This window comes from Macrobrachium nipponense, chromosome 40 (assembly GCF_015104395.2).
Source record: "Macrobrachium nipponense isolate FS-2020 chromosome 40, ASM1510439v2, whole genome shotgun sequence".
NCBI lineage: Eukaryota > Metazoa > Arthropoda > Malacostraca > Decapoda > Palaemonidae > Macrobrachium > Macrobrachium nipponense.
In genome coordinates, this window is record NC_061101.1 from 30,595,707 (window position 1) to 30,623,134 (window position 27,428).

Sequence of the window (27,428 nt, forward strand, 5' to 3'; positions counted from 1 at the left end):
ATGAAATTTTATTGAAACCATAAAAATACAATAAATGGGAAAAATTGATGAATGTTACTTCAGGATTCATTTGGGTATTTGGGAGTGAATGTAAACGAAGGTGTAAGTGGTACGGAATGATTATGAGGTAGGGTGACGACAGGCTGCTCATGAGCATCTTGTGTAAGTTTTGAGACGGCTTATGATGTGGAAGCTTTCGTCGTAGATGTTCCATATTAGTACATTTTGTTTGTTTTTTTGTATGGTGCTTTTACGTTGCATGGAACCAGTGGTTATTCAGCAACGGAACCAACGGCTTTACGTGACTTCCGAACCACGTCGAGAGTGAACTTCTATCACCAGAAATACACATCTCTCGCTCCTCAATGGAATGGCAGAGAATCGAACCCGCGACCACTGAGGTGGAATGCTAATACCATACAAACCACGCATATATTAGTACAGAATGATGGTATGTAGGACCCAAGTTCAATGAGGAAAAATGCTCGTTAGTGTTTCATATATATAATATATATATATATATATATATATATATATATATATATATAGATATATATATATTATAAATTTCTGACTCATATTGGGAACAAACCTAGGTCTTTCAAATGAGAGGCCAAGGCATTACCAATTGACCCACACAGGTCATATAAGAAGTAGGAACCTAAGTACTTCTCTATATCTGGGGTTTTTCCGAGGAGGACAACCACCTAACATTTACCAGCGAATTTTACCCAACTCCTCGACCCAGCAACGAGTCAACATACAAAAGAATTTGACCCAAGTTGGGTAAAATGCCCTGGAAAAACCTCAAACGTCCTGGCCTCTCATTTGAAAGACCGGGGTTGGAATTCCACGTGAGATCAAATCATTTCTGTGAAACACGTGCTCATAGTTTCCTCATATGCAGGCTGAGTGGGTAATTAAAATGAAATGTTACCAAATGACTCACTGCTGGGTTGGGAAGTTGGCCAAAATTCACTGGGATGTTATGCAGAAACCTGCCCAGCAAAAAACTAAGGTAAAGGAGTAATTATGTTCCAACTTCTTTTATGAATTGCGTGGGTTAATAGGTAATGTCCTGGCCTATCACCTGCAAGACCAGGGTTCGGGCATGATGTGAACAAGAAATTTACTTCTGTAAAACATGTGTTCATTTGCTCTATCATATATATATATATATATATATATATATATATATATATATATATATATATATATATATATATATATATGTGTGTGTGTGTGTGTGTGTGTGTATAGTGTGCATGAATATAAACAAATGAAAAAATGAGTGATCCAGTGAACGTCAGAGGGTGCCAGTATAAACACAACCCACCCCATTTCTGTCCCATCTATTGAGGGAGTGTGAGCACAGTCTGCAACCTCATCCCAAGTAGTCTTGCTTTTCAGGAAATGAAGTTAAATGGCTTTTCACTATAATGTTTACAAATATTCTTAGACACAGAAGGGCTACGTTCATGTACTGTACGTATGGAAGCGTGTCTATTTATACACGGTCATAATCTGACATCGATTAGGATACGGACATACTACATCTTCCTCCCGTCAAAATGTTATCCCCGTTTCGGAGCACTAGCACTTGGCATAAAACGAGCCACCGTGAAGTCCAAAGGAACTTTCATTCTTTTTCCAAATACACAGTAACAAAAGGTTCATCACTGCAAAGTCTGGCCGAACCTCATCTTCGCGGAACCACGACAATACCCCCAAATAACCCAAAGCAAAGAGACCTTGAAACTGGGCAAAGGCCTTGTTTGCCAAAGGTTGATTCAGATCTGTTGTCGGAACTCTCGAAGCTTCTCATACTATCTCTCGGAAACTGCAATGCGAAACTCTCTCTCTCTCTCTCGTATGACGGGACAGTTCTACACAACTGTTGCTTATTTCCAAAAATATAAAATAAATAATAGTACAATTGAAAATAAAAAAAAACCCGAATACCTTCGGGGAAAAATATCCATTTTTCGAAAGTATGCTAAAATATGACTATATTATTCTTGGATAAATTGCTTATCGAATTATTTGTCTAACCTTATAATTTGATAAATTATTTCTGTATCTAAGTTTCAAAGTAAACTGCATAGTACATAAGATATTTTTAACAATTACAAATAAACACATTGTTTAAAAAATTACCTAAAATTACCATTTCAAGTAAGAAAAATTTGGATAGCCAAAACTATAAATATGAAGATGGAATGCAACCTGAAAATAAAAATGAAAAAAACACAACAAGAACTTCACTCACTCTTGAGCTTACCCGGCAGACCATGGTCAACTTCCAGATCAGCACTATCACAACACTCGCGTGACTTCATTTTACAATTGTACAAGCGTGGGTAAACACCTAAAAATGGGTTCAAAAGAATGGAATTTCCATATTTCAGCTGTCCATACTTGAGGACTTCAATTACAAACAGTTCCGTTAAGCTAACCAAACATGTACTGTAAATAGCCCAACCAAGAAATTTCGCACAAGGCCTCTCATTAAAGTTAAGTATATCTTAGTTTAACCAGACCACTGAGCCAGCCCTAGGAGACTAGGGCTGGCCCGAAGGATTAGATATTTTTACGTGGCTAGGAACCAATTGGTCACCTAGCAACGGGACCTACAGCTTATTGTGGGATCCGAACCACACTATATCGAGAAATGATTTCTATCACCAGAAACAAATTCCTCTGATTCGCGTTGGCCAAGCCGGGAATCGAACTTCGGACCACCGGATTGGCAGCCGAGCGCAAAAACCACTCATCCAGCGAGGAACTGAAAAGCCTCTCATTAAAAGCCAGGAGAATAGTTTCATTATTTCTCCATATTTTTGAAAAGTTAGTCGCACAGAGAAATATTTTTGGAAAGTTAGTCTCAAAAGTCAAATGGTCAGAGTAACATGGCGTAAGCGTATGGTAACCATGAGTGGTTTGAAAAGTTCGTTACTGTACAGAAAACGACATCTGATGCCAACACTTCACTGTACATCAGAAAATATTCTTGGATAGAAACACGGTTTGATCCGACCTCCAGCTTATTCAGGGCGCATGCAAGATTTTCTCCTCGCACATAAGTTGTAAACATTATGCTCCTAACTTTTGCCATAAATCCAAACGTGCTAAGACCTACGGTCAAATAGAGCCTTATTCACCAACGAAAATTAAAATAAATAGGCTATATTTTATTAGAAATATAATTTTTCTGTACTGTTTAACATGCACATTATTTATTTCTACATTTTCATTCTAATAAATAAATCATGAATATCCTATTCAAAAATTCCTGTATCTCTCTAACCCACCGCGAAACACCATTTTCAGACCTTCTTAGGCTCTTCCATAGACCTTTCCTACACAAAAACAACAAGAAGAAAGTAGTTTTTGGCTTACGCCCTGAATATGCGATCAGGAATGATATAATAGGGGGTACTTCTGGAAGAAAGGGCAGAGCAACATCCAACATCGGGGTAGGTCACACCAAAGTAAACATGGGCTGCGTTAGAACTCCATACACTGAACGGTGCTACTCCACTAGAAATACGAATCCTATACTGTCGGCAACCAATATAAAATGGTTGACTAAGAGACTTACATAAGTTTGAAAAGATCAGGAGTAAAATCAAGAGACAGATGGCTCTACAGAAAAGAGTTGTTCAATTCTCTGTAAAATACCTTAGAGGTATCAGGAGGATGAACTAATAAAAAACAACAAAATTCGATTCAAGGATTTTTTGAAGGGAGCAACTACCGAATAATATTTTGTAAAGTTCAGTGACGTTGAGACTGAGAACACCTGAACAGCAAGAAAAGTTTGTTAAGTATCCTTTCAGTGGAACAGGTTGAACCAATAAATATTTGAGAAAAATGCAGAGTATAAGAATTCGAATTAAACCAAAGCACTGGAACCAGTTGTCAATAAAATTGTTTAGAAGACTGAGCAAGAGCAAGGTCAAATAGCTTGTTGGACTTTCAAAGCAAGAATCGTGTGAACCACACGAGCACGAAATGGTATTGGTAAGAGGGGCCAACCAGCAAGACGACAGCCACTGGAATAACCATGAGAAGAATCGACATAGCAATGAAAGATGAAGAGTGACTTCTCCACTGAAGAAGCAAGTTACAAACCCACCATGATGCAAAACATGAGGAAAATTATATCTACCAAAGTTAACAGTTTTCAATCAGGAACTCCTCTCTCTCTCTCTCTCTCCCTGCAAGAGACAGTGAGGATTCAAGACATAAACAGCAGGCTGAAGCAAACTAATTCCAGGTAGGCTTCAAGAAAGCGAGTGCGAGATCCTTGGAATGTTTGTCGACCTCCCTCCTTCAAAAGATGGAAACAGCTGCAGCTCACTCCTCCCCTCCAACTACGCCCAGAAAGTGACTAAAGCCATTTGGACATCCTTGCACACCCTCACCCGATCTCACCATTTCTGCTCAGAAATTATCCTCTTTTACTGGCCATGTCATGAACTTCCAATAAAAGCATGTTTTAGACTTAGAGCTTTCACATCTGACATATAAGAAAAAGGGTTTGCCCATAAACATCCCTACATAATAATTCTAGCTATAATTAAGTGAAGTCAAAGACATAGAGGTCTTTTTACAGAAAATTATTTCTCTCCATCTCTCTCTTCGCTTCTGTGCCTGCCAATGCCTCCTCCTCTCCTTCATGCCAGTAGCCGATCTGTCCGGCCGGTTGTTGAGATATAAGCAGATGAGGTAATTTGATAGTTTGCCCCCCCAGTTAGGCATTTCGAGAGAATGAGAGGGCACCGCTGTCAACACCGATCACGTGATGGGGCATACTAATGATACCCAACAGCTTCTTGAATATCATTATATTCCATCCTCTTTATCACGGGCCATTATGCTCTCTGGGTCTTGTGTTTGCTTTGTCTTGTCTCTTGTTTGGCCTCTGCATATTTCTAAGTTTCTTTCTCAATTCCGCTTTTTTTTCTTTGTCTTTTTTAGGGGGGAGGGGGGTGGTTAGACTGGGACTAGCCGTTTCATTATCTTTCCCAAGTCTTTATGTATGTATGTATAATACACACACACACATATATATGTATAATATAATATATATCTACAAACATTAAACTGCAAACGCAAACGCCTTTTAATTGATATCCAACTCGCACTACATCGGGAATATCACCGAAGGGGATTTGTAAGTAATAAATGATTTTGTGCATAAGTAAGTGACTAGAACACCTGACAGTACTCGCGAATTGGATATTAAGACGACATTTATTGCTTAAGTTTGTACATAAAAAATGTCACGGTGATGCGACAAAAGTTCATGCGTGTGTGTGTACACACACACACACACACACACACACACACATATATATATATATATATATATTATATATATATATATATATATATATATATATATATACATACATATATTATATAATAGAAAACTGTTGAAGGTGGAAGTAATCTCACTATAAAGTAAAAATAAAATTAACACTAAAAGCGCTAAAATACAAATACAAGCCAGCCATAATACAGTATGAAATAACAAAATTAGAACTAGTTTGTAGCAGAACCAACCATCAAGAGAGGAAGAAAGGACGGAAGTCAGAAGAAACAAGCCAGAAATGACCGGCAACAGCTCACGTAAGATAAAGGGTTGTTCGAGGAAGACTACTAAGTGTTAAGGCCCCCATACACTACCGAGCATCGAATCGCGCTTCGAGTCACCTCAAGCTTGGCTCGAACTCGAAGGAGGCCACACACTAAAGAGCCTTGTTTCAGTTAAGCGCTTTTTCCGCACAGTGAAGATGTCATCCTCAGACCTAGACACAGACGATTTTTTAAGCATTGCTGTTGCTCTCGAAGAGAGAAAAAAACGTAAACATGATTCACGATCAGCATTAGGGTCACATTCTTTCAGTTTTTCTACTAATTTGTCTTGAGCAATTTGTTTTGCGTGTTTGTTATAGTAATCTGCCGATTTAATTTTCCACAAACACGGGAAAGACTGGTGTAGGTCTATAAAGTCACAACACTTCTCTTGAATTGGCGCTATCCATCTTCAATTTCACTCAACATACAAAATAATGGAGCCTTCCTCGTGTACCCAACAAATTATCACTTGGCTCGAAGCTCCGCCCACAAAATATCAGGAATGTCTTGATAAGCGTCGAGCCAGCTGCGAGTGGCTCGTTGCACGATGCGCAAGCCCCATACACTATGAAAACTCGACGCGTTGCACGAAGCGCGATTCGATGCCTCGAATAGTGTATGGGGGCCTTTAAATTGAGGAACAAGCTGTTTAATAAACAAGGACTCCGGGATTGTCAATAGTTTGCCACTCGGTGCCCGTCCCAATATTTCAAAATTCTTGTATTGTATATGTTTGCATACAAACACACATATCTAACTGACCGTTTATGGACAACAGAGGCTCAGCTATTTTTAACCATATAAATAACCATAACCACATAATAACTGGAATTTGCCACGTATAATTTATAGCAGGAGGTGTCCGTACAAAAAGCTAAATGACAGAGGCAGCCTTGATCAAACAAAGGCAGGTAATGAAAATCTCAAAGGGCGCTTGGGATTCCGATATCACTCATAAAATCTTTCTACAACCAACGTTTAAGATCAAAGAAGAATTATCAGAAGGGGTGACTTAGAAAAACGTGCTACCTGTCGATGGATCTCATGGTATAAGTACCGCCTCTTCTGTGACTTTTTTCATTCATTGCCTACCTGAAGGGAGAGACAGCAATCTCTGAAATACAGTACTTACTTTCTATATTTTGGCATTTTTGTGGGTTCCTTTTATTATTTTATTAGATGGAATTCTATTGTAACAGGACTTTTTTACCAGTCAATATATATATATATATATATATATATATATATATATATATATATATATATATATATATAATATATATATATACATATAATTTGCATTTATTATCATTATTCATAATAAGCACAAAATACTACTGAACAAGTTGGAAAAGGTTAATGTCTGACTTGGTAAGCATCTCCAAAATACTGAGTCCCAGGAGAAAAGACGTAACCTAGTTACCCAATATCTTAAGAAAATTAACAAAATGAGGGCCCTTCACTGAGTGCAGTCGAGTTTGATTTAAGAAATCTAGGCTGACATGCCAAGCGTTGTGGCACTTTCGACCATTCAGCGCTTAAAACAGTGAAAAAAAGGAGTGATTGGACAGCGAGATAGAGATATCCAGAAAGTAACGAAAAATGAAGTGCAGGGATCTAAAGGTGGAATGAGCGCCTCAGTGGCGTGGTTGGTATGGTGTTGGCGTGCCACCTCGGTGGCCGCGAGTTCGATTCTCGAGCATTCCATTGAGGAGTGAGAAATGTGTATTTCTGGTGATAGAAATTCACTCTCGACGTGGTTCGGAAGTCAAGTAATGCCGTTGGTCCCGTTGCTGAATAACCACTGGTTCCATGCAACGTAAAAACACCAAACAAACAAACAATAAAGATGGAATTAAGAGGAAACCCTCACAGCTGCACTGAGAAGTAAGTTAGCGAAGCTGGATGGCAGGATTGAAGAAGGGACACGAGAATGGAGGTAAAGAGTGGACGCAGCTAGAGGCCGATGCAAATACCATTAGCAATGTCTACAGTGCACCGCCGGCACTAGGGTACTCATTAAAAGGAAGCCTTCCCAGATCTATATATTTTCCATTTAGTTTCCAAGTTAATTCCAAACTAACACTTTACAGCTAAACATGTATCATACAGTATTTGGTAATCCTTTTATATAAAATGCAAGGTATATCAAAATATTTCATTAATATGCATAACACTGGATGTTTACTCAACGTTTAACTAATTACAAAACCTTGCGAAAGAAAATGAAGAGCAACAATATATTTGCTGTTTTAAGTACGATGTCCGTACATCAATTCCTTGAATACTGCTGTCCTTTTTGACAGTACATTCAGGTTAGATATGTTCAGTTATGCCCCGTTCTTCTCGTGTTTCATCTACGCATAAAGCAGCGTTATTTAACCTGGGATGCTGAAATCAATTTCAGGGGATGCTGGGGAAGGTCACATATGTGGCGGTAAAATATAAAAAATCGCATTGATGAGTATTTTTCATAGAGTTTGTCCATCTTTCCTTTATTTTCTTATAGCTTTTGCCAATGCAATTGCCATAATTACGGTTTTTGTTTTGGAGAATGAAACAAATATATGATCAAGATGTACTGCACTTGTCTTTACTTTATCCTAGTAGTAACTAAGGTGATAACCAATGGTGGGGGGTGCTGGACTGCTTAGGCCTGACCAAAAGGGGTGCCAAGGTCGAAAAAGGTTAAGAAACTCTGGTATAAAGGTGGTTCCATTCTCCGGAAGCTTGCCAGGGAAATTCGGAACCATTTGGCCCTCTCTGTATTGTAACGAATAGCAATACCAATGACCATCTAACATTTTAGGAATTCTGAAGAAAAACGGATAACCACAGGTTTTCACTCCGAAAAAAAGCGATAACCCTGAGCCACATTTCACCCTATGAAGGATAATTAAAAATTCTGTCAATGCCCATCAAAAATCTATTCTGCTCCAGTGCCATTCTGTCATATTAAAATGCACAGAATGCATTACCACTTTAATTCACACAATTCAGGGATAACTACATCCGTAAAAGTATGAACGGTGAAAAGGAAAATACAAAACAGAATGAACGAATCAAGGCACTACCTCGTTCCAGCAATAAGACAGATTTAACCCGAAAATTGCATTCTTAATCTAGCATCATGAAGGTGCAATTAAGTTGATCCTCACTACAGGATCAACATAATTGTCCCGCTTTACATCTCGTTCTCATTAACTTCCACTGGAACACCATACCCCGATTTTCTCCGCTTGCTTTGAACATGATGAAGCAAAATGCACAGCACGTCCTTTGTTCAACTCAAAACATAATCCGGTTTCTCTATTATTTGCTCGATCTCTCTTGAACACATAGCAAACGCGAGTGAGAGCACACGCACACACACACATATCTATATATATACGTATGTGTGTGTAAACTCGTATACTGTTAAAATAAGATTTAACCCCACTGTAGAAAACTGCCAAAGAATCAGCAACCTAGTATATATATACACCTACACAAAAGACCACCCTCCCTACATCAGTCATTAGGAGTGAATTAGGTCGTTTAACTATTTGCCAGTGCGAGGGAAATCTTTACTTTTATAACGTCATCAATTACCTAATTACACAAATATTGACATGGACGACAACCATTTTCATAACTGTACTAAACATCTGTTCTTATCTTATTCAGTTATGGATTGGATCGGAATATAAAATTTATGTTTGTTTGTAAGGTGCTTTTACGTTGCATGGAACCAGTTGTTATTTAGCAACTTGATCAACGGCTTTACCAAACCCTTGGACCCATGAGGTCATTCAGCGCTGAAAATAATAACACAAAGTTGTTAGGAGAAGGTGGAAAGTATGATGGAATAGAAATATGAACGGAGGTACAATAAATGGAATGCAAGGGGTTATATACAGTTGGGGGCGAAGGGACGCTGGAAAAACCTTAAGTAATGCCTACACTGCACCGCGTGAGGCACACTGACAGCACGTCCAAGGGGTTATTGAATTATGTTAAGGGACTTCATCCTAACAAATGAATCCTATCAGCAAGTTATTCTGGGGATTCTAGAGTGACACTCTCTTTCCTCGGTCGTCATGATATAAAAATTAACAGTCAACGATAATTATTCAGGATAAGATTGAAAAGAATAGTTTCTTTCTTAAAATTCGATATTAAATAACTGTTACCCTAGATCTCTTTCATCTGGTTAAACTCCAGACCCCAAATGAATTGCCGATATGATTCCAAACCCCCTCTGCTCTAGTCCATTTAAGTCCTATTTTTGACAATATAACTTAATATACTTAGTTTAATACTTACTTTAGGTATGAATAGCTAGGGACAGAACATACAAGAAAATCAAAAGCATTTACAGTTATTTATTTACAAAACGTACCCATGTCTACATTGACATTCAAATCAAATATATACAAATATCCGGAGATCAAGTCCCATACCCCCGGATTTGGTTCTCATACCCCCGAGGGGTATGGATACCCCCTGTTAAGAACCCCTGCTTTAATGGAAGAGGCACTGACATTTTTTTTATTCATTTTCCCAGTTACTATTCATTTATGGGTTCAATATTCGCATCCTCAAACTTAAAACTTGCATCTTCAGACTAAAAACCAACAGACGAAATTAGATACAAGACCCAGCAACTCATATGAATATGCGAATAAGATATGAAATATTCCAAACAGTGAGGGGCAGCGTGGCAGGGAAGGGCGAACTAAATATATGAATAAACAAGTATAGAGAAAAAGCAGCCTATGGGCGAGGGGAGAGGAAACAAGGGGCTGTAAACGACCACTATTAAAATCTATGACTTTCCATTTCAGGTCGTGAACTTCCACCCTTCCCCCCCACCCCCCCCACCCTTTTCCCTTCTCCCCCACCCCGTTATCGTCCTGTTTCACCTCTTCATCTCTGGGAACGTTATTGAATTTTGATTAGAGGCTGACGTTTTATCCCGGGCTCATCCCTCCCATTGATTTAGCATTATGCAGACCGGACGGACAAAAGTGTGTGTGTGTGTGTGTTTGTGTGAGGACAATGTTTGTTTGGACGGATACACACGCGTGCATGGGCGTGTATTGTACGGGAAGGGGGGTTGCATCGAATGGGAAGATCAAATAGTTAGGGGGAGTGATTAATGGGAATAGGATAAGAGTAGAATGCTAGGTTTTCGATTACCTGAAGACACGCTAATGCTATCAAGCTGAGACTCGCGATTATATATATATATATATATATATATATATATATATATATATATATATATATATTATATATATATATATATATATATATATATATATATATATATTTGACATATAATATCTTTAGTATCTTTCCTTACAAATTTCCTAGGTTGCAAGATGATAAAATGCCTCGATACCAATTGCTCCTCCATGATCACTACTGGGATACATAAACGTAGGACCATTTTCACAGGGATACATAACGTGGAACCATTTTCACATAGTAGCAGAAGCAACCGAGTACCTCAGATACAATGGTTTGGAGAGAAAAAAAAACGAGCATCATATCTTCAATAAACCCAACTTCTGGGTTTGGCCTGTTCATATGGAGCTGGGTGGGGTCTGAAAGTGCCTCATGAATTTCTCTACAAAAGTCCATCATATTTCTGTGAGACTCATCCACCATTGCATGGAGCAATGTTTACAGACGGGACAACTCTTCGCCCTCAGTTTTTCTCACTTTTCATCCAGAAATGGCATGACTTGCTTCAGGCATTGCTCTCTGGAATTGTTGGATTCATCCCTCCTGCACTCCCGACATTGTTGAACATGACAAGCTTCTCGATACCAAAGATTATGCCTTAGATACAAAAAAGCAAGAAAAGAAAATACAACGGATTATTGGGAACACCTCTAAATTAAAGTGTTGCCTTTATAACATTCAAGTCAGTGGAAACAAAACCCTAAATATGAAAGCATGACAAATAATAAAGCACACATTTTTTGAAGCAAAAAAAAAAACCTTAAAACAAATGAACCATTTTCAATAACTTGCACAAAAACAAAAAAGTGAACATTTGAAGGCAGGAGAAAACTGAAGACATAACAATTTAAATACAATTACGACCCTGAAGGTTAAGCTTTTCAAGAAACTATTACAACACAGGAAGGCTGAGTTTTTTTTTAAGAAACTGAAATACAGCTGCTATCAAATTGATGTTGCCTGCCGTATGGGAGCAAAGGAGGACTTCCAAAAGCCTAACAAGGATAATGATGGAAGTCACGAAAAAGGGACATTCATTGTCTGTCTTGTTCGGTATTTCCAGTAAAAACCTATCACTTTAAGAGGCGGGCCTGTCACTATGGATGGATAGTTCCACGTTGGCCAAGTGGATTTCGCGCTCGGCTACTAATCCGGTGACCTGAAGTTCGATCCTCGGCTCGGCCGTCGCGGAGCCAGAGGAATTTATTTCTGGTGATAAAAATTCATTTCCTGATATAATATGGTTCGGATCCCACAATAAGCTGTAGGTCCCGTTGCTAGGTGACCAATTGGTTCCTAGCCACGTAAAGATATCTAATCCTTCGGGCCAGCCCTGTAGGAGAGCTGTTAATCAGTTCAGTGGTCTGGTAAAACTAAGATATACTTACTTTGTCACTATGGATGAAGCCAGTTAAAAATGCTCTCCTCGTGGGGCAGCGGTTGCTTTGGCTTTGGACAGCATTAACCTTGTCTTTGTACTACAAAATAAAAAGTCCAGTATTGAATGACTGTATGATCAAAGCAAGTTTGCAGACAAGCAAATTCCCATCCGTAAGTAGTCGAGCGATGTTGAACTGACGACAAGTACAATCTCTCCTTCTTGCAGTATGCCATATATCATCCTTATATATTTAGAGCTTTACTCAAACTCATTGGGATAAATCTTAAATCATCATGGGAATTGTAGTCAGAAACCACTAATAAAGCTGCCGTTACTTCTAATTGGAAATTTCGGCTTGAGATATTATATGCTATGAGGCTGACACAGTCCAGTACTAAAACCCATGTGCATACCATTAAGAGACTGTTCAGTAGTGATGATCTGACCATCGATTTTCAACAAAACCGATGAATGAAATGTACCAAAATCATCAATATAAAAACAAAGGCAAGCACTCCTGACGATATCATATAGTAAAATATTAGGTGGAATAGTGTAAGGCAAGAGAACTACATCTAAATATATATTCAAGGGTAATGCGACATCGAGAGTGTAACATTTTATATTGAGAAAAAAAAAAAACATGCCCGTACCTTTCATTATCTCGTGGAAACTTCGGATTTTATAATACCTTCTTGTCCAACTCAGGACAATAATTACCAATTTTATATATGAACTGAATATGGAATTTAAGCCAAAGGCCAAGAACTGGGACCTATGAGGTCATTCAGCGCGCTGAGAGGGAAATTGACAGTAAAAGCCTTGAAAGGTGTAACATGAGGAAAACCTCCCAACGTTGCACTATGAATCTATTGTTATGAGAGGGTGGAAAGTAAGATGGAAGACAGAGAATATGAATGGAGGTACAGTAAGAGGAACGAAAAGAGTTGTAGTTCCCACTGTATATATACTCGTAGTCAATGAATTCCCTGTGTGACACGACGATCACATTTCTTCACTTAACGTTTGATAAGACTTTCCATTAATTGAAAGCTCTTTTCCCAGTAATCATAATAATTACTTTCACAACACACAGCTTTAATTATTCTGCCTAAGCTGACTTAGGCCTACTGGTTAAGTTGTTCAAATGTGCCTCTTCTTGGAAACGTGGTTTTTTTTTTTTTTTTTTTTTGTATTGTGTTTTTACGTTGCATGGAACAGTAATTATTCAGCAACGGGACCAACGGCTTTACGTGACTTCCGAACCACGTCGAGAGTGCACTTCTATCACAAGAAATACACATCTCTCACACCACCTCAATGGAATGCCAGAGAATCGAACTCGCTGCCAACGAGGTGGCAAGCCAACACCATACCGACCACGCCACTGAGGCTCTTTTCTTGAAAACTCAAAATTCTTCGAGCAATCCCAGCCGTATTAATTGGTATAGCAATGCGAACATTTGGATCTTATTCCGTGGATGCTTGCAATTCACTGTAAAAAAAATTTCGTCTAAAGCTCAAAAATAGTCATTTTAATGCCATGAACGAATGCCAAAACTATTTATATACAAGAAATGATAACCCCATCTTTCTCTTCTCTGCAGTCACTTATTTTTAGAAGTATGTATTTGTACTGTGTGTGACATTAATAAAATACATTTTCACTCTTTAAGGTATTCAAACACTGGAAGCCTATACCAAAGCAACTGCAATTTATTACAAGAGAATGGTCGAAGAGTAATCAATTGCAAGGGATTGCCCAATAAATATTTTCATGAATTTCCAACAAAATTGTTTTATTTGTTTTCATGGAGTCCTGATAAGGAGACAGGCAGAGGTTATAATAATTTTAAGTGGTTATGTAAGTAATAAATAAAATAAAAACAAGTCCCATTACAATAACATCCACAGTATCAGGGTCTTGAAAGCACCTCCATAGAGAAAAGTAATAACGCTAATTATTATGTTTTACAGTGTATCTTTCACCAGGAGAGAGAGAGAGAGAGAGAGAGAGAGAGAGAGAGAGAGAGAGAGAGAGAGAGGTAAGCTGCACGGGCAACATGGAAAGCAGGTGCTTCCAGTTCCGAAATACAGCGCAAGAGCTACTTCATGACCGAATTAATTGATTCCATAGACGGCACGCGGGAATGCCTTCCTCTTTTTGCTGATCGGTGAAGATTTTTACGACGGTAATAATCCACAAAGACTTAACGACCGTTTTGATGACGTCGGTTAAAATTAGCGGATGGACCCGTTAACAACCCAAACTCTATAATTATCCATCCCCATCAACTGCCCTTTGGCCCCTCCGACTAACTGACAGGGTGAGCTTTAATCGCAAGTAGGAGATAAAAGGAGGCAGATAAGGGGGAGATCAAATAATTATCGAAACAAGTGCTTATTTTCTCATTAAATGGCTCGTCCCTGTGCTGTTATTTGCTCTGGGCAGGCGGCAATAAATTCGGCCCGCCAAGGGCGGTTTGATTCCACGCGAAGTTGCCACATCTTGCCGGGAGATGTAATTTCCCCGTCCACGCGAGTCGAGGTGGTTTATTTACACAAGGAATTGATTATCTGTAAGCCGTAATGAGAGCTGAAATGAACAGCGGAGGGATGAAAGGATTACGACAAAAACCGTGAGAATGTCCCTTGCCATAAAATGAGAAAATTAGCCGTTGCATAGTCAATGTTATTTTGGGTATCCACATCTTCATGTTCTTAAATTTGTAGGAAAATTGTCCCATCTAAAACCAATATATATATATATATATATATATATATATATATATATATATATATATATATATATATGTCTTATCACATCACCGTGATTCATATAGACGCATTAAGCTATAAATGTCCTCTAATATCTAATTTGCTCTACCTTAGAAATAATATCTTATATATATATATATATATATATATATATATATATATATATATATATATATATATATATATATATATATATATATATATATGAAAATATATTAATTCCGATGTAGAGCGAATTAGATATTAATGGACATTTGTAACTTAATGCGTATTATTATATATATATATATTATATATATATATATATATATATACATACATACTATATATATATATATATATATATATATATATATATATATATATATACACATATATAGTATAACAACAAATACAGGGAACACTTGATTGTTCCATTTTTAAATCACATCAGGCCTGTGCTCTCTACTTCAATATAATTGCCTAGTAGTACGCTACACCCTCAACAAATGCATTATCAAGGCATCCTCCATCAAATTCCAGCATCATCAAGTATCAGCAATCTGAGACAACCCCCAAACTATCAATAACTGCTGTTAAAGAAAACTACCTAACTCCAACCAGTATCAAAGAGCCACAGGAATTCATTGGAATGGCCATCTATTACCACTGATTCCCACCAAGAAATTGTGCAAACCTCCTCAAAGGTACTCCTTTCACCATCCTGATAATTCTACATACCTTACCACTTAAATAAATGACTGCAGCTGTAACGCCATTTCTATAACCTATGAAGAGAAGACACCACATTCTGTAACACGGGAACAACACTCTTCTGTAACATCAATTACCTGTGGCCCCTAGTGTCACTGACTATCTGGAAAAGTATCCATTGTCATTCACAGCCTCACCCTCTCCTTTCAGCGAATCACAGCAACATCTGGCATGGAGTGTTTTGAGGTGCAAAATCACAGACCAAACAGTGTCTAACGTGCCAAGTAAGTAAAATAATCCTACACTGCCCCTGTAGACAAACAAAAAGAATCTACATGCTGGATGATTTGTATTCCTGCAGAACAACCCTCCTAACATCTCTGACCCTATATAAAAAGGTCCGTACCTTGGACAAACAAATGGAAAATTCAAAAGACAACACCATGGGTAAGAAGTCTGAGTTTCCATCAACTGGGTAAATCAGCATTCCATGAAGATTATAACAACCCCACATCAACCTATGCAAATCTGACTACTAAGAAAACGTCATCTGTGACAGAACTTAATGTACAAAAACCAACCTAGTACTACTTTATCATATGCCTGAAAAGGATGTGGAACAGTTTGTCTGTATATGTGTATATATGTATGTACATATATATATGTATATATATTATATATATATATATATATATATATATATATATATATATATATATATATATATATATATATCTAAAGAACTTGTTTGCACAATACATATTTCATTTAATATTAATTGGAACCAAGTCCCTTACCAGTATATTTAAAAAAAGTACTGTACCAAGTAGAAATGTGAAAGAGTTGTAACATTCATATCTATACCTATTTACTGTACTTTATATATAGCAACATCCTTAGTTTATATGCAATTTTATTCTACACAATCTAGTATCTTATCGGCAGCCTGAAAGGCATTAGCCTTGTAAGACTGGAACGTTCCTGCATTCCTCTGCAAAAAAAAAAAAAAAAAACTACCAATCACACTTATACATCACTTATAAACAACCATGACGTATGAGACCTCATATACAATTTTCTGCTCTTAGTCACTTCTGGAACTAGGGGGAGCCCTCTAAGCATCTCAGCTTTGCTGCTAAATCCAGGTTAAGCTACCATGTCCAGCAGCAGCCAATTGATGTCAACCCCATGAGAAACAGATCATCTGAAGTTACTAGTAGTTTATCCAAAGGGATGAAAATCACTACAAAAGGCCACAACTGCATCAAGTTCCTTAGCAGAAATAACACATCAAAACATAAATGTCTGTAAGTATATACTCAAGCAGCGCTGAAAAAAAAAAAACACTGGTAGGTGGTAGCATACCGAAAACGTAAGCCACAGTTTGACCTGGGAAGACCCCAATGTGTGCACCGTCAGAAAGCATGGGCTGGTCGCCTACCCTCATGCACTAGAATGAGCAAAAGGTAGGGGAGAAGAAAGAGGGCAGTCCATAAGGAAGGAGCAGGAATGTTTCCTTGGTATGGAAGGCAGAGTAATACTGCACAATGCATTCAGGCAACACACACTGGTGCATTCAGACCAAGGACATGGTGCATTCAGACCATATTATGCCGTGCGTTCAGTGTTCATAATATGATAAAGCACTTTAATTTTTAGCCAATCCCAAATCTAATACCAGAAATAGTCTAACCATATCATTCTGGCATTTTTTACATTGGGAATACGGTTAGGTATTTAACTATAAAAAAATGAAGGCCAGTTCAATATTAGTTTTGAAGGTATTGATTCCATAGCATCTTGAGACAGTCGCTTTTATCACATAGGCTATTCTAGAAAGCATATGGGAGTAGCTGTAATTCTTTTTAGGTAATGATAACTACTTTGTTCTATTACTTAAAACTCCTGGTTTTCAAGACTGTCTTTACTTTAACAATGGTTGCTTTGCATTTGAGAAGTTTTGATGAAGACCTATATTAATGGATATTATATTACAGATATAAACTGATTATGCATTTTCTAGAAAAAACATAATCCCTTCTACTGATGCATGCCTCTCCTCTACTATACAATATTTAGCTGACCCAATTACCACGATTAGGAGTGGGACTTGAGGATATAAGTATAATTTCTAATTGTGTGCCTCATATCCTCAAGGTAAGGAATACCAGAGGAATACAGCTAAAACCCAGTGGATAATGTTCACTTGAAACTTTCAATACATCATTTTTAAGGTCTCTAGGTCAGGTTAGGATTGGGAATTTTGGTAGGAGCATGGTGCCTTAGGTTAAGTTAAGATGCTTCATTTTGTAATATGTTAAATAACTTTTAAGGATTTGTAAGTCAGCTTATGAGGGAGGGTTCTGGAGGCTTACCTCCAGCCAAGAATTGGCAGCTTAGGTTAGCACCCATGGGTAGGACAACAAGTATTTTTCCCCCTCAATATTAGAGTTTTTTGCTTTGCTATTAAGTCCTCACTATGCTTATTATGGAGAGCATACTAAAGTATATCACAAATTTACTCTTGACAAGATTTTTATGGATGACATTATCACCCACTTGGACTTTTTTCTTAGTTCTTGTTAATGTTTCAACATACATGCAAGAGGGGCTCCTGACTGGATATATTTTGCCCCCATACATGATGAATAATAAAGACTAATGTACTTTGTAATGTCCTTTTTTTTCATCTGGAAATGCTGAAACCAATTAAAGGCAATTTGGGAATTCAGGCCTTGCAAGGAAGAAAAGCTTCAGTTTTTGTCATGGATATGGGTGCCTGCAGCATATACCTCCCAATGGGGCAGATATATATATATATATTATATATATATATATATATATATATATTATATATACTAGCTATATAACCATATATATATATAGATACATATATTAATATTATATACACAATGTATACCATATGTAATATACGTATGTGTAATTTATAGTATATGCCATATATATTGGAGTATATATATATATATATATATATATTATATATATTATATATAATAAATATATATCATATACTTATTATAAATTATATATATATATATATATATAGTGAAATTGTGATGCCCATATTATATAAGGAAAGCAAGATGCAATAAAAAAAATTCAAAGTTACATTTACTTTTTCCAATAGTTCCATATATTACTGTTCAACTGAAATAAAACATTTCTTGAAAGAATAACGCAGTTATATACTGCATACAAACCTTATACAATATACATTAAGACTACCTTTAATTTAGTACTTAAAATGAAATAATGTACTATAGAATGGAAGGAAAACAAAGTGATATAGTTAAATGTAATAATTTTTTTTAAGTTAGTCCCTGTTTATTTGTAAAGGAACTGGAACCTTCTATGGTCACTGGATTTCAGGGGGGAGGGGGGCAAGTGCCCCCTCTTGCCCCTACACGTGGGCGCCCATGGATGTAGACATGCAAATGAAGAACCAGTGGCCTAGGTTATGTCAGGTGGAGGATTCACTGGAAATAAGGCAGCCCCTACCAGGTAAGGACCTAATATCCTAGGTTGGTTAGGTGGCAACCTAAGTACCATAAGATAGGTTAATGGGTGGGGGGAAGAAACATGACTAAGTACGGACTCAGCATCCTAATTCAGACTAGGTGTGGCTAAGTAAGGATCCAAACCTACTATATACTTAAATTTAAAGTGCTCTAGACTAGGTGAGGATTCGGGAGGAAGAGCTTAACCCCACGGCCATTTAAGGATCCAGCACCCTAGGTTGGGTAAAGTTTGAATGCACCCTAGAATTTCACCAATTTTGTGTTTATCCCCACACAAAAACCCAGGTTTCTATCTCTGGTTTCCCTAACTGTAGGATCTAGGATCTAAGAGGGTGGGAGTCCTTGATCAGTCTGAACCAAATAGTACATTTACCATGTACTGTTAGGCCTAAGTTTGGATAATCCCCGTTGTAAAATGTCCCTGTATTTTCACGATTTAGGCGACAATTTTTGTTGATATTACTGTTGACATGCAAAAATTACTTATTTTGTTATTTTCAGTTTAGTTTTATGCAGCTCCTACCTTTTTAACTGATGCACTACCCACTTTACCTAGCTCCTCCCACCAACCCTTGTGTCCCACCGGGGTCAAGTAGCCTATACCTACGCCTAATTGATGTGCATAGTGGAAAAAAACTGGTTTTCACCATAAAATTTCAGAGGCATAAAGCACACGACTATTCGTAAAAATACAAGAATATCGTAAATATCAAAGTATCATAGTATTAATAACACAGGTCATGACTTAGCCTATTCTCCTTCATCCCTGCAAGGAAGACTATCCCGACTACCTTTGGCATTCGCTGAGCAAACTCGGCTACCCAGAAGGACCCAGGCTAATCACTCCTAATCAATAGTAACTACTAAACTTGCCTGCTAATTTCCTTGATTTCAGTTCTAGTTGCAGACAAACAAAAGTTTAAATATCTAGTATGACATTTACGAAAGGCTACAAAACAACAGGCCTACCTAGTTTGGTGTAACAAGAAACTTTTCTTCCACTCAAGATTGATGTCGTGTTACAGAACTCTGTTAGTAATATTGTGTACGAAAATACTCCTTAAATAGTTATTTTTACATTGCACAATAAATAAAAACGTTGCACTTTAGATGTCACCAACGTTACCGACGAAAAAAAAATCATAATGTGACAAATCTCGACCGCACCGATTAGCAGTGTCTGGCACTGGCAACTGTATGCTACCACATACCACCTCCGCTTATTCGTTGTGTTGTTTCATCTTATTTTTTCCCATGGTCATTGCAATTGCTTTTCAAAACGCGTAGCATGTAGAGCCGGGGTGTCATTTCAGTTTTTTGTTGGGGGTTGCAAAGGCGGTTTGGCGAGCGAAGTGAGCCTAATCAGCTTGGGATTTTTTTTTCTATCTTGAGCTATTTCAATTTTCATGTGCTTTTTGAAGCCACATGAGCAAGGTATTTCAGCAAAAACTATATACTCCCACTACTGTCTGTGTGTCTCATCACTGGTAGCTATTATAATAGACACACAAGGATCAAGAAACGTAATGTTTCCGAGAAATTTCATTTATTTATGATATGATTCTCTGCCATATGTTCACGTTTCTTCCACTGGCAAGATTTGTTTTTTTATTTCACAATTAATGCTTCTTTCAAATCTAGCAATTACGTGCTTTTGAACGTTTGTGTGTTTCTTAGACCACCATACCTTCCTGTAAAAAAATACTACACAAAGACAATTCTATTAAACAAATAATTAAGTATTGTACCCATAGTTCTATAAAACCCATCATAGAACTCCCGCCTGAAATTATGATATTATAATACTTTATTCAACTTTCTGTTTCTAACTTTCTCTAATTTGTCCTTTGACAGCTGCTAATCGATCCTACGACCTACTCTTTAGTTTGTAGCCTTAGTCACTACTCTCTAGTCTCTAGCCTACCGTTAACCGTTACTGGGATGTGCCATGCCTCTGGTCTTTACCGATAAAGACCAGTCTTTTCCATATGAGGAAAAAATCCCACTTTTATTGTTAGACTTATGTATTCACCCAATTTTTGCTAGAAAAAAAAATGTATGGCCTTTAAGCTTATGTTACGAACCTTTCTTATCATTAGTATCATACAACCTGCACTAAGTGCGTCTAACTCTATCAGGTACAATAGAGTTTTGAACTCATATCACACAACAAAATGGGTTCAGTATTGCCTTTTTCGGTTCTGCAGCGATCGGAAGCCTCAGTTTTATGTCATTTTCATTTGAAGATATCCTTCAGGCCCAACAATAATTTTTGTTTTCTTTATTTCATATCCTAATGCTTTTTGTATGGGGGGGGCGCCTCTTCAACCACTGTTGTATTTACTGCCTCCTGAGTCCTGGATTGCTTATCACTGTTTCACTGGCTGCTTTCACTCATCTTCTGTATGAGCCGCGCATCCTCTCCCTCTCAACGAATCAGTTTCCTCACATCGTTAGTGCAATCTTTCAATTCTAGTTTATCGAAGCATCTGTTGCCCGTCGCCGACCCATATATGTGTTGGGGATATTAAAACAGGTAATCAGATACCGTATTAAAAGTTTGCAGTTTATCCACGATAGACCTGTCGATCCACCTTAGTGGACCTGCAATTTTTCATTTAGTTTCTTCCATCTTATTTTTATTTTTATTTGTTTCGAATGGTTAGCATGCACTACCAGTATTGTGTTCAAGATATAATTGACTACCTTTCCATGCAGGGAAAGGATTTTCTTTCGTTCTTTCGAAATATAAACTCGTCCACAGCTATTTCTGTTTCTATGCTTTTGATTGCTACTCCATGCCGGTCCGGGGTTTGGTTACTCTAGTATTTTATTTATTTATTTTTCTATTCTGAATGCCCTTCTGTTACATATTTCAGTATTCCCTCTTATATGGCCACTGTAATGGTATATGGCCACTGTAATGGTATAACCAAGCATTTATGACGGGAAAATCAAATTCTTTAGAGCCACACGGTGACCACACCAAAACTATCACTTGTTTGAAAAGATAAGCTGTTGCTGTAGTAAACCTTTAATTAAAGACATCAGTGGAAATCAAGTCTGCAATTTTTCCTAGCTTCACGGAAAAAGAAATAGTACAAACTGTTCACAGACTTAGGCAATACTTGATGTTAGTTTTTATTTTTGATAAAGGTGTTGTTGCTGCTAAAATGAAAGAAAGAAAAAAAAGAGGCTTTAGTTCTAGTAATCTTTCGCACGCTACGGGAGTGGTACCTTTGTCCAGTGTGATTTTTTTCTTTTTGAAGTGTGATATTTGATTCGGGAACAAATTAGTAATTTAAACAGACTGGAACTACTTATTTTGTTTATTTTTCTACTATTTTGAAACAACTGTCGGAAACTCTTGGGTTTGGAGATGGGAGGAAATACAACATAGTGAAGTGGTCCCACAACCTAGGTACTATTTCTAAAAATTCTGATTCTGATTAGCCTAAGGTAAGGTTTATTGAATGTTTTTTAGATTCATATACTTTTACTGTAAATGATAAACATATTCAGCGATTGAAGAGATGATTTTGATGGCTTATAGTGAAGTTCATTTCGGTTACAAATTAGTAGGCTATGCGTAGTTTTCGAGATGATGCCTGCTTAGGCCTATGTCCTTCAATTCTGGGGACCAGTACTTCAAGTTCAGGTTTAAGATCAAGGTAAGGTTATTGAAGGTTTTTAAAGTGACATTAGGCCTTTGCTCTAGGTAAGTAAGGATGTGGTAACCTACATTACTTAATGGATGGCCAGGTGATGATCTGGCGCTCTAGCTTAGGTTAGGTTAAGTATGGTTAGTTTAGGTCAACCTTATTACTTAGTCGATAATACCATAAATTTAATTAGGTGGGGGTCCAAGGGTCAAAGAACCTTTTCTAGGTAAGCCTCCAGCACTTGTTGTAAGTACCCAGACCACTAGCTTAGGTTAGGTAGGGTCTGAGGCAGCCAAAGACCTTAGGCTATGTAAGGTCCAGGCTCCCTAGATTAAATTATGAAAGGATCCCACCCCTAGGGTAGGATATATAGGTAAGGTGGGGTCCATGGATTAAAAAGTCTTCTGACAAGGTTAGGACCAAGCCCATAGGTTAGGTTACGTTAGGTTATTATAGGTTGAGGTTCCAGGGGGTCTAAGACCCCTAGTAAGGTAAGGACCAGGCTTGTAGCTCCCCTTGGATAGGTAAGGAATATCTATGTTAGGTTAATCCTGATGCCAGAGAACATTAAATCAGCCTAGATTAGGTGAGATTTAATCCAGTAATTCTAGGCAATACCTAACTCGGCACGGACTGCAAGGAATGTTCCCGCGAATACGACAGCCACTAGGGATTGGGGCGTCAAATGTATTTTGCCGTGTTTAGTACTAGCCCTTGGGAGTTAGCTAATTACAGTCGACCCCCCAAAAATAATAGTAAATTCTTAATAAGCAACCAGTAAATTCTTATTAAGCAACCCAAATACTATAGGAAACTGTAATTTCCATAGAAATACCCGACACAGAGTTATTACTTGGATCTACCTTAAAATCCATCCTTGTACTTCACTTATTTTGTTTTTTCCATCCAAAAAAAACCCACTTACCTACTGTGCCCCCCCCCCCCCAACTACTGATTTTCTAACTTTATGAACTTCAGAAACATTTAAAGCACACATGAAAACAGGAAATTCATATTTTCAACTCTGGACTGCTAATAGTGGTTTAAGGTAAAATTTTACCAATATCGAAATGAGATGGAAACATCATTGCAAACAAGCACGTATTGCATATCAAGTGAAAGAAGAGTAGTATTCTAAAACTATGAAATATTGCACGTGTAACCAGGCAGTGATTCATTAGTGACACTAAATAGCCTTCTAGCTGTACCTCCTAACCTTGAGGCAAGGAGTATGTTGTGTTAGCATTCACTTATGATTATGTATATAAATTTTAAATTAAGTATATAATGTTTAAATTTCAGGTTAGGATGAAGGGTCCATGGAAATGAAGCATCCATCCACCATCCTGCAGCCAGGTAGGTCAAGTTTATTTTAGGTTAGGGAATGTATGGTTAGAATACATCCTACATCCTGTAATTCGTGGCATTCTAGGTCAGATAGGGTATATGGGGCCAACACCATTGTCAGGCTTATTTCAGATTAAGAAAGGTAAGCTATGGATGCATAGGCTACCTGTTATTGACCTTCTTTCATCCTTTTCTTTTATAGCATGTTTTGTGATTGATACTGATCATAGGTATGAACTATGTATTATTTATGACTGCTTGTTCTGTTTTTATGCATTTTAGACCATATCTGTTCCTCCAAAAATAATACATTTCCAACTGATGTTCCCATATAATACTGCATAGAGGGGCCTGGTGCAACATAAAATGGATGGTGTGTATTATGGCCAGAATTGGAGTCTGAGAAATACATGACCTATGTATTTGTGAAAAATTAGTGTCATAGTTTCAACTTAATATTTTTATTACATAAATTGTGCCCAAAGCACCATCAAGGACTTAGGTAGTGGCCGTGCCAGATAACCCTCAGTTACCTAGCTGTGCTTGAAGAGATGGTTTATCTTATTTAGTGTCAAGAGGTTTTTTCTGTTGAAGATTTCAACATTGTTCATTCTAAATTGGATCAAGTATAATCAAACCTCGGTTTTCGTATGCCTCTTTTTGTACGTTTCAGTATTCGTAGACTTTTTTGTAGGAAATTTTGTCTTGGTTATCATACGTTTCTTCGGTTTTCGCACACTCGGAATCGCTCCATCTGGGGCCCAGCACATGACCGGACCCCCGTATCGATCGCCCAGACAAAGCATCCCATCTTCTTTCGTGACCCATTCTGCTTTTGTGTTCATTGTTTTTGTGCTGCTTTATTCGAGTGCAACTGCTGAATAAGACATCATGGGGCCAAAGAAAGTTCCAAGTGCTAGCCCTTCAGTAAAAAAGGCTAGAAACACAATAGAATTTAAGAAAGAATTCATTGCAAAGTGTTGGAGGAAGTTGCATCCTGATCTCAGTGAGAAAATGCCTACAACAAGCTCTGCTGTTAGTGAATTTAAGGCCAGCAGAGCCTGGTTTGAAAATCTAGAAAACGAATGGGGCATACATAATGTGCTTACCTCAGTGATTAAGGGCATGTTTACAAAGTGGAATGATGTAAGAATTTTGTGGAGAATTATCGCCCAACAAAGATGTTGTAGTCCGTGTTTCCAACATGTTTAATGACAGTGTCGTGTTTAACTTTAGGCAAATGTTAAAGAAATGCCAGAAACAAATGTCTCTGGACAGTTTTGTTGTGTGACAGGGGTCCAGTAACTCTCAAGCTGGTCCTAGTCCCAGTGAAAAACGAAGAGGGGAAGTAACCTCAGATAGTGCCAGTAAAAAACAAAGAGAAGTAACCCCAGATAGGTCCTTGATAACTGAAGTTCTTCTGGTGGGAGATTCCTCTACCACACAATAATCTCCTCCTCCCTCTCACCTCCTCTCCCTCTTCCATATGCTAGAAAGTGTTTTCCATAAAGGTAAGAGTGATGTTAAAGAACATTTTATTCATTTCATTAGTCATATATATTTATTTCTCATTGTTTTCTGTATGTAAAACTGTGTTTATTCCCTATAAAATGTATTTTTTGTTAATGGTTTTAGGGGTCTGGAACGCATGTAATTGTATTTATATCATTCCCTATGGGAATTATTGTTTTGGTTTTTGTAAGTTTTAGTTTTCGTGGAAGGTTCCGAAACGGATTATATAGTACAAAAACTGAGGTTCCACCGTACAGGCAGTCCCTGGTTACGTCGGACTTGGCGTACATCATTCCGAGGTTATGTCGCTCTTCAAATATATTCAGAAAAAATTATTCCCCGGGTTACAGCGCATGTTCTGGGTTTACATCACCAGTCAGCTGGGAGACTGGAACTTTAATATGGCTAGATAATGGGCATGAACATTATCTAGCACAAGAAGGACCTTCAGGGACAATTGTTTCATACTGAGGTATTTCTTGACATTTTGGGCCAGTCACTTCATTGCCAAACACTGTAAAATATTGCCCAGTTATCTAAGGTTTAACATATACCATCTGCATCGTATGTAATTTACTCTTCATGATTTTATTTTTTAAGAAATCTTTGGGTTCTATGAGTGATAAGCAAAGACTAGTTTTAAATCTCAGTTTGCATTTTTATACAACTTAGGAGTGAGTCAGTCATTCACTGATCTGTGTCCTGGCAATGACTTCACTGCTTACTGATATGGGTCCTGTCTGGCATTTTTTGTTTTCCAGAAGAAGCCTGTCTCATTACAGTTGAACAGTCTTTAAACTCTCAGACATAGTTCTTGGTAACACCTTTGCCAAAAATTCAGCTTCCACATTCCTCACCATACTGTGTATGCCTCTTCTCTTAAATTTCTCAAACCAACCACCCATGACTAGCTTTGAACACTTCACTACTTGTATCAGCACTCTTTCCATGGGTGTTTTTCAAGAGATCAGCATACTTTTGTTTTGCTTTTTCACAAATGATGGCTTCAGAATCACTAACACTGCTTTTAATGTATCCAAATCTACAAGGTCTCAACTTTCTCCCTTTGAAAGTTTTTATGTCGTATTATTGTAGAGATCATAGATTTGGATGGTCTTTTTAGCTTATGATATTGTAGAGATCATGGATTTGATGGTCTTTATATTTTGTAATATTGTACATATCATAGATTTTGGCTTTTTTCTTTATGGTTTGATGTTATCTCTTAACCATCTTAGGCCCTACGGTGACTTATACTAAGAATATAAAAAATCACCTGGGCAAAAAAGTGCAAAGAAGAACAAGATACAAGAAAGTTTAATTAAGTAGTGCACTGGGTGAAACCTACTGGCAAATAGGTCACTTTTCCTTTGTTTCAGTTGGAAACGCATAGGTGAAGTACCCAAACGCTTACGTGTTCCAGCAAATCGTGTTTGTTCAGCTAAGCACCAAGTGATTTTTACTGAATGTGTTTGAATACCAAGTTGTTAGAGTAGGAACCATTCGAGTGCTGAGGTACATATGTTAGAGAAAATATTGTGTATAGCTGTTATATCTCCCTTTGCTGTAGATCCTGAGTGTTTTTGAGCCTATTGCAGGGATAGGGGTAGGAATTACAGCCTTAATTTTCCCTGGTAA

General features: G+C 37.6%; 1 protein-coding gene and 1 long non-coding RNA gene across 5 annotated transcripts in view; one reads left to right on the plus strand and one right to left on the minus strand.

Moving 5' to 3' along the window:
• Positions 1–20,470, minus strand: part of LOC135212056 (heparan sulfate 2-O-sulfotransferase pipe-like) — a 441,937-nt gene extending 421,467 nt beyond the window's left edge. For all 3 annotated transcript variants that reach the window (XM_064245393.1, XM_064245391.1, XM_064245392.1), the window contains exon 1: positions 20,239–20,470. The gene's annotated coding sequence lies outside the window, so the exon portion shown is untranslated. The remainder of the gene's footprint in view (positions 1–20,238) is intronic.
• Positions 20,471–22,336: 1,866 nt separating this feature from the next.
• The window catches only part of LOC135212330 (uncharacterized), a 173,966-nt gene continuing 168,874 nt past the window's right edge, over positions 22,337–27,428 (plus strand). Inside the window, exons 1-2 of one of the 2 annotated variants that reach the window (XR_010313868.1) lie at positions 22,337–22,728; positions 24,234–24,287. This is a non-coding gene — a long non-coding RNA (uncharacterized LOC135212330). The remainder of the gene's footprint in view (positions 22,729–24,233; positions 24,288–27,428) is intronic. The other variant, XR_010313867.1, reaches the window with a different exon arrangement.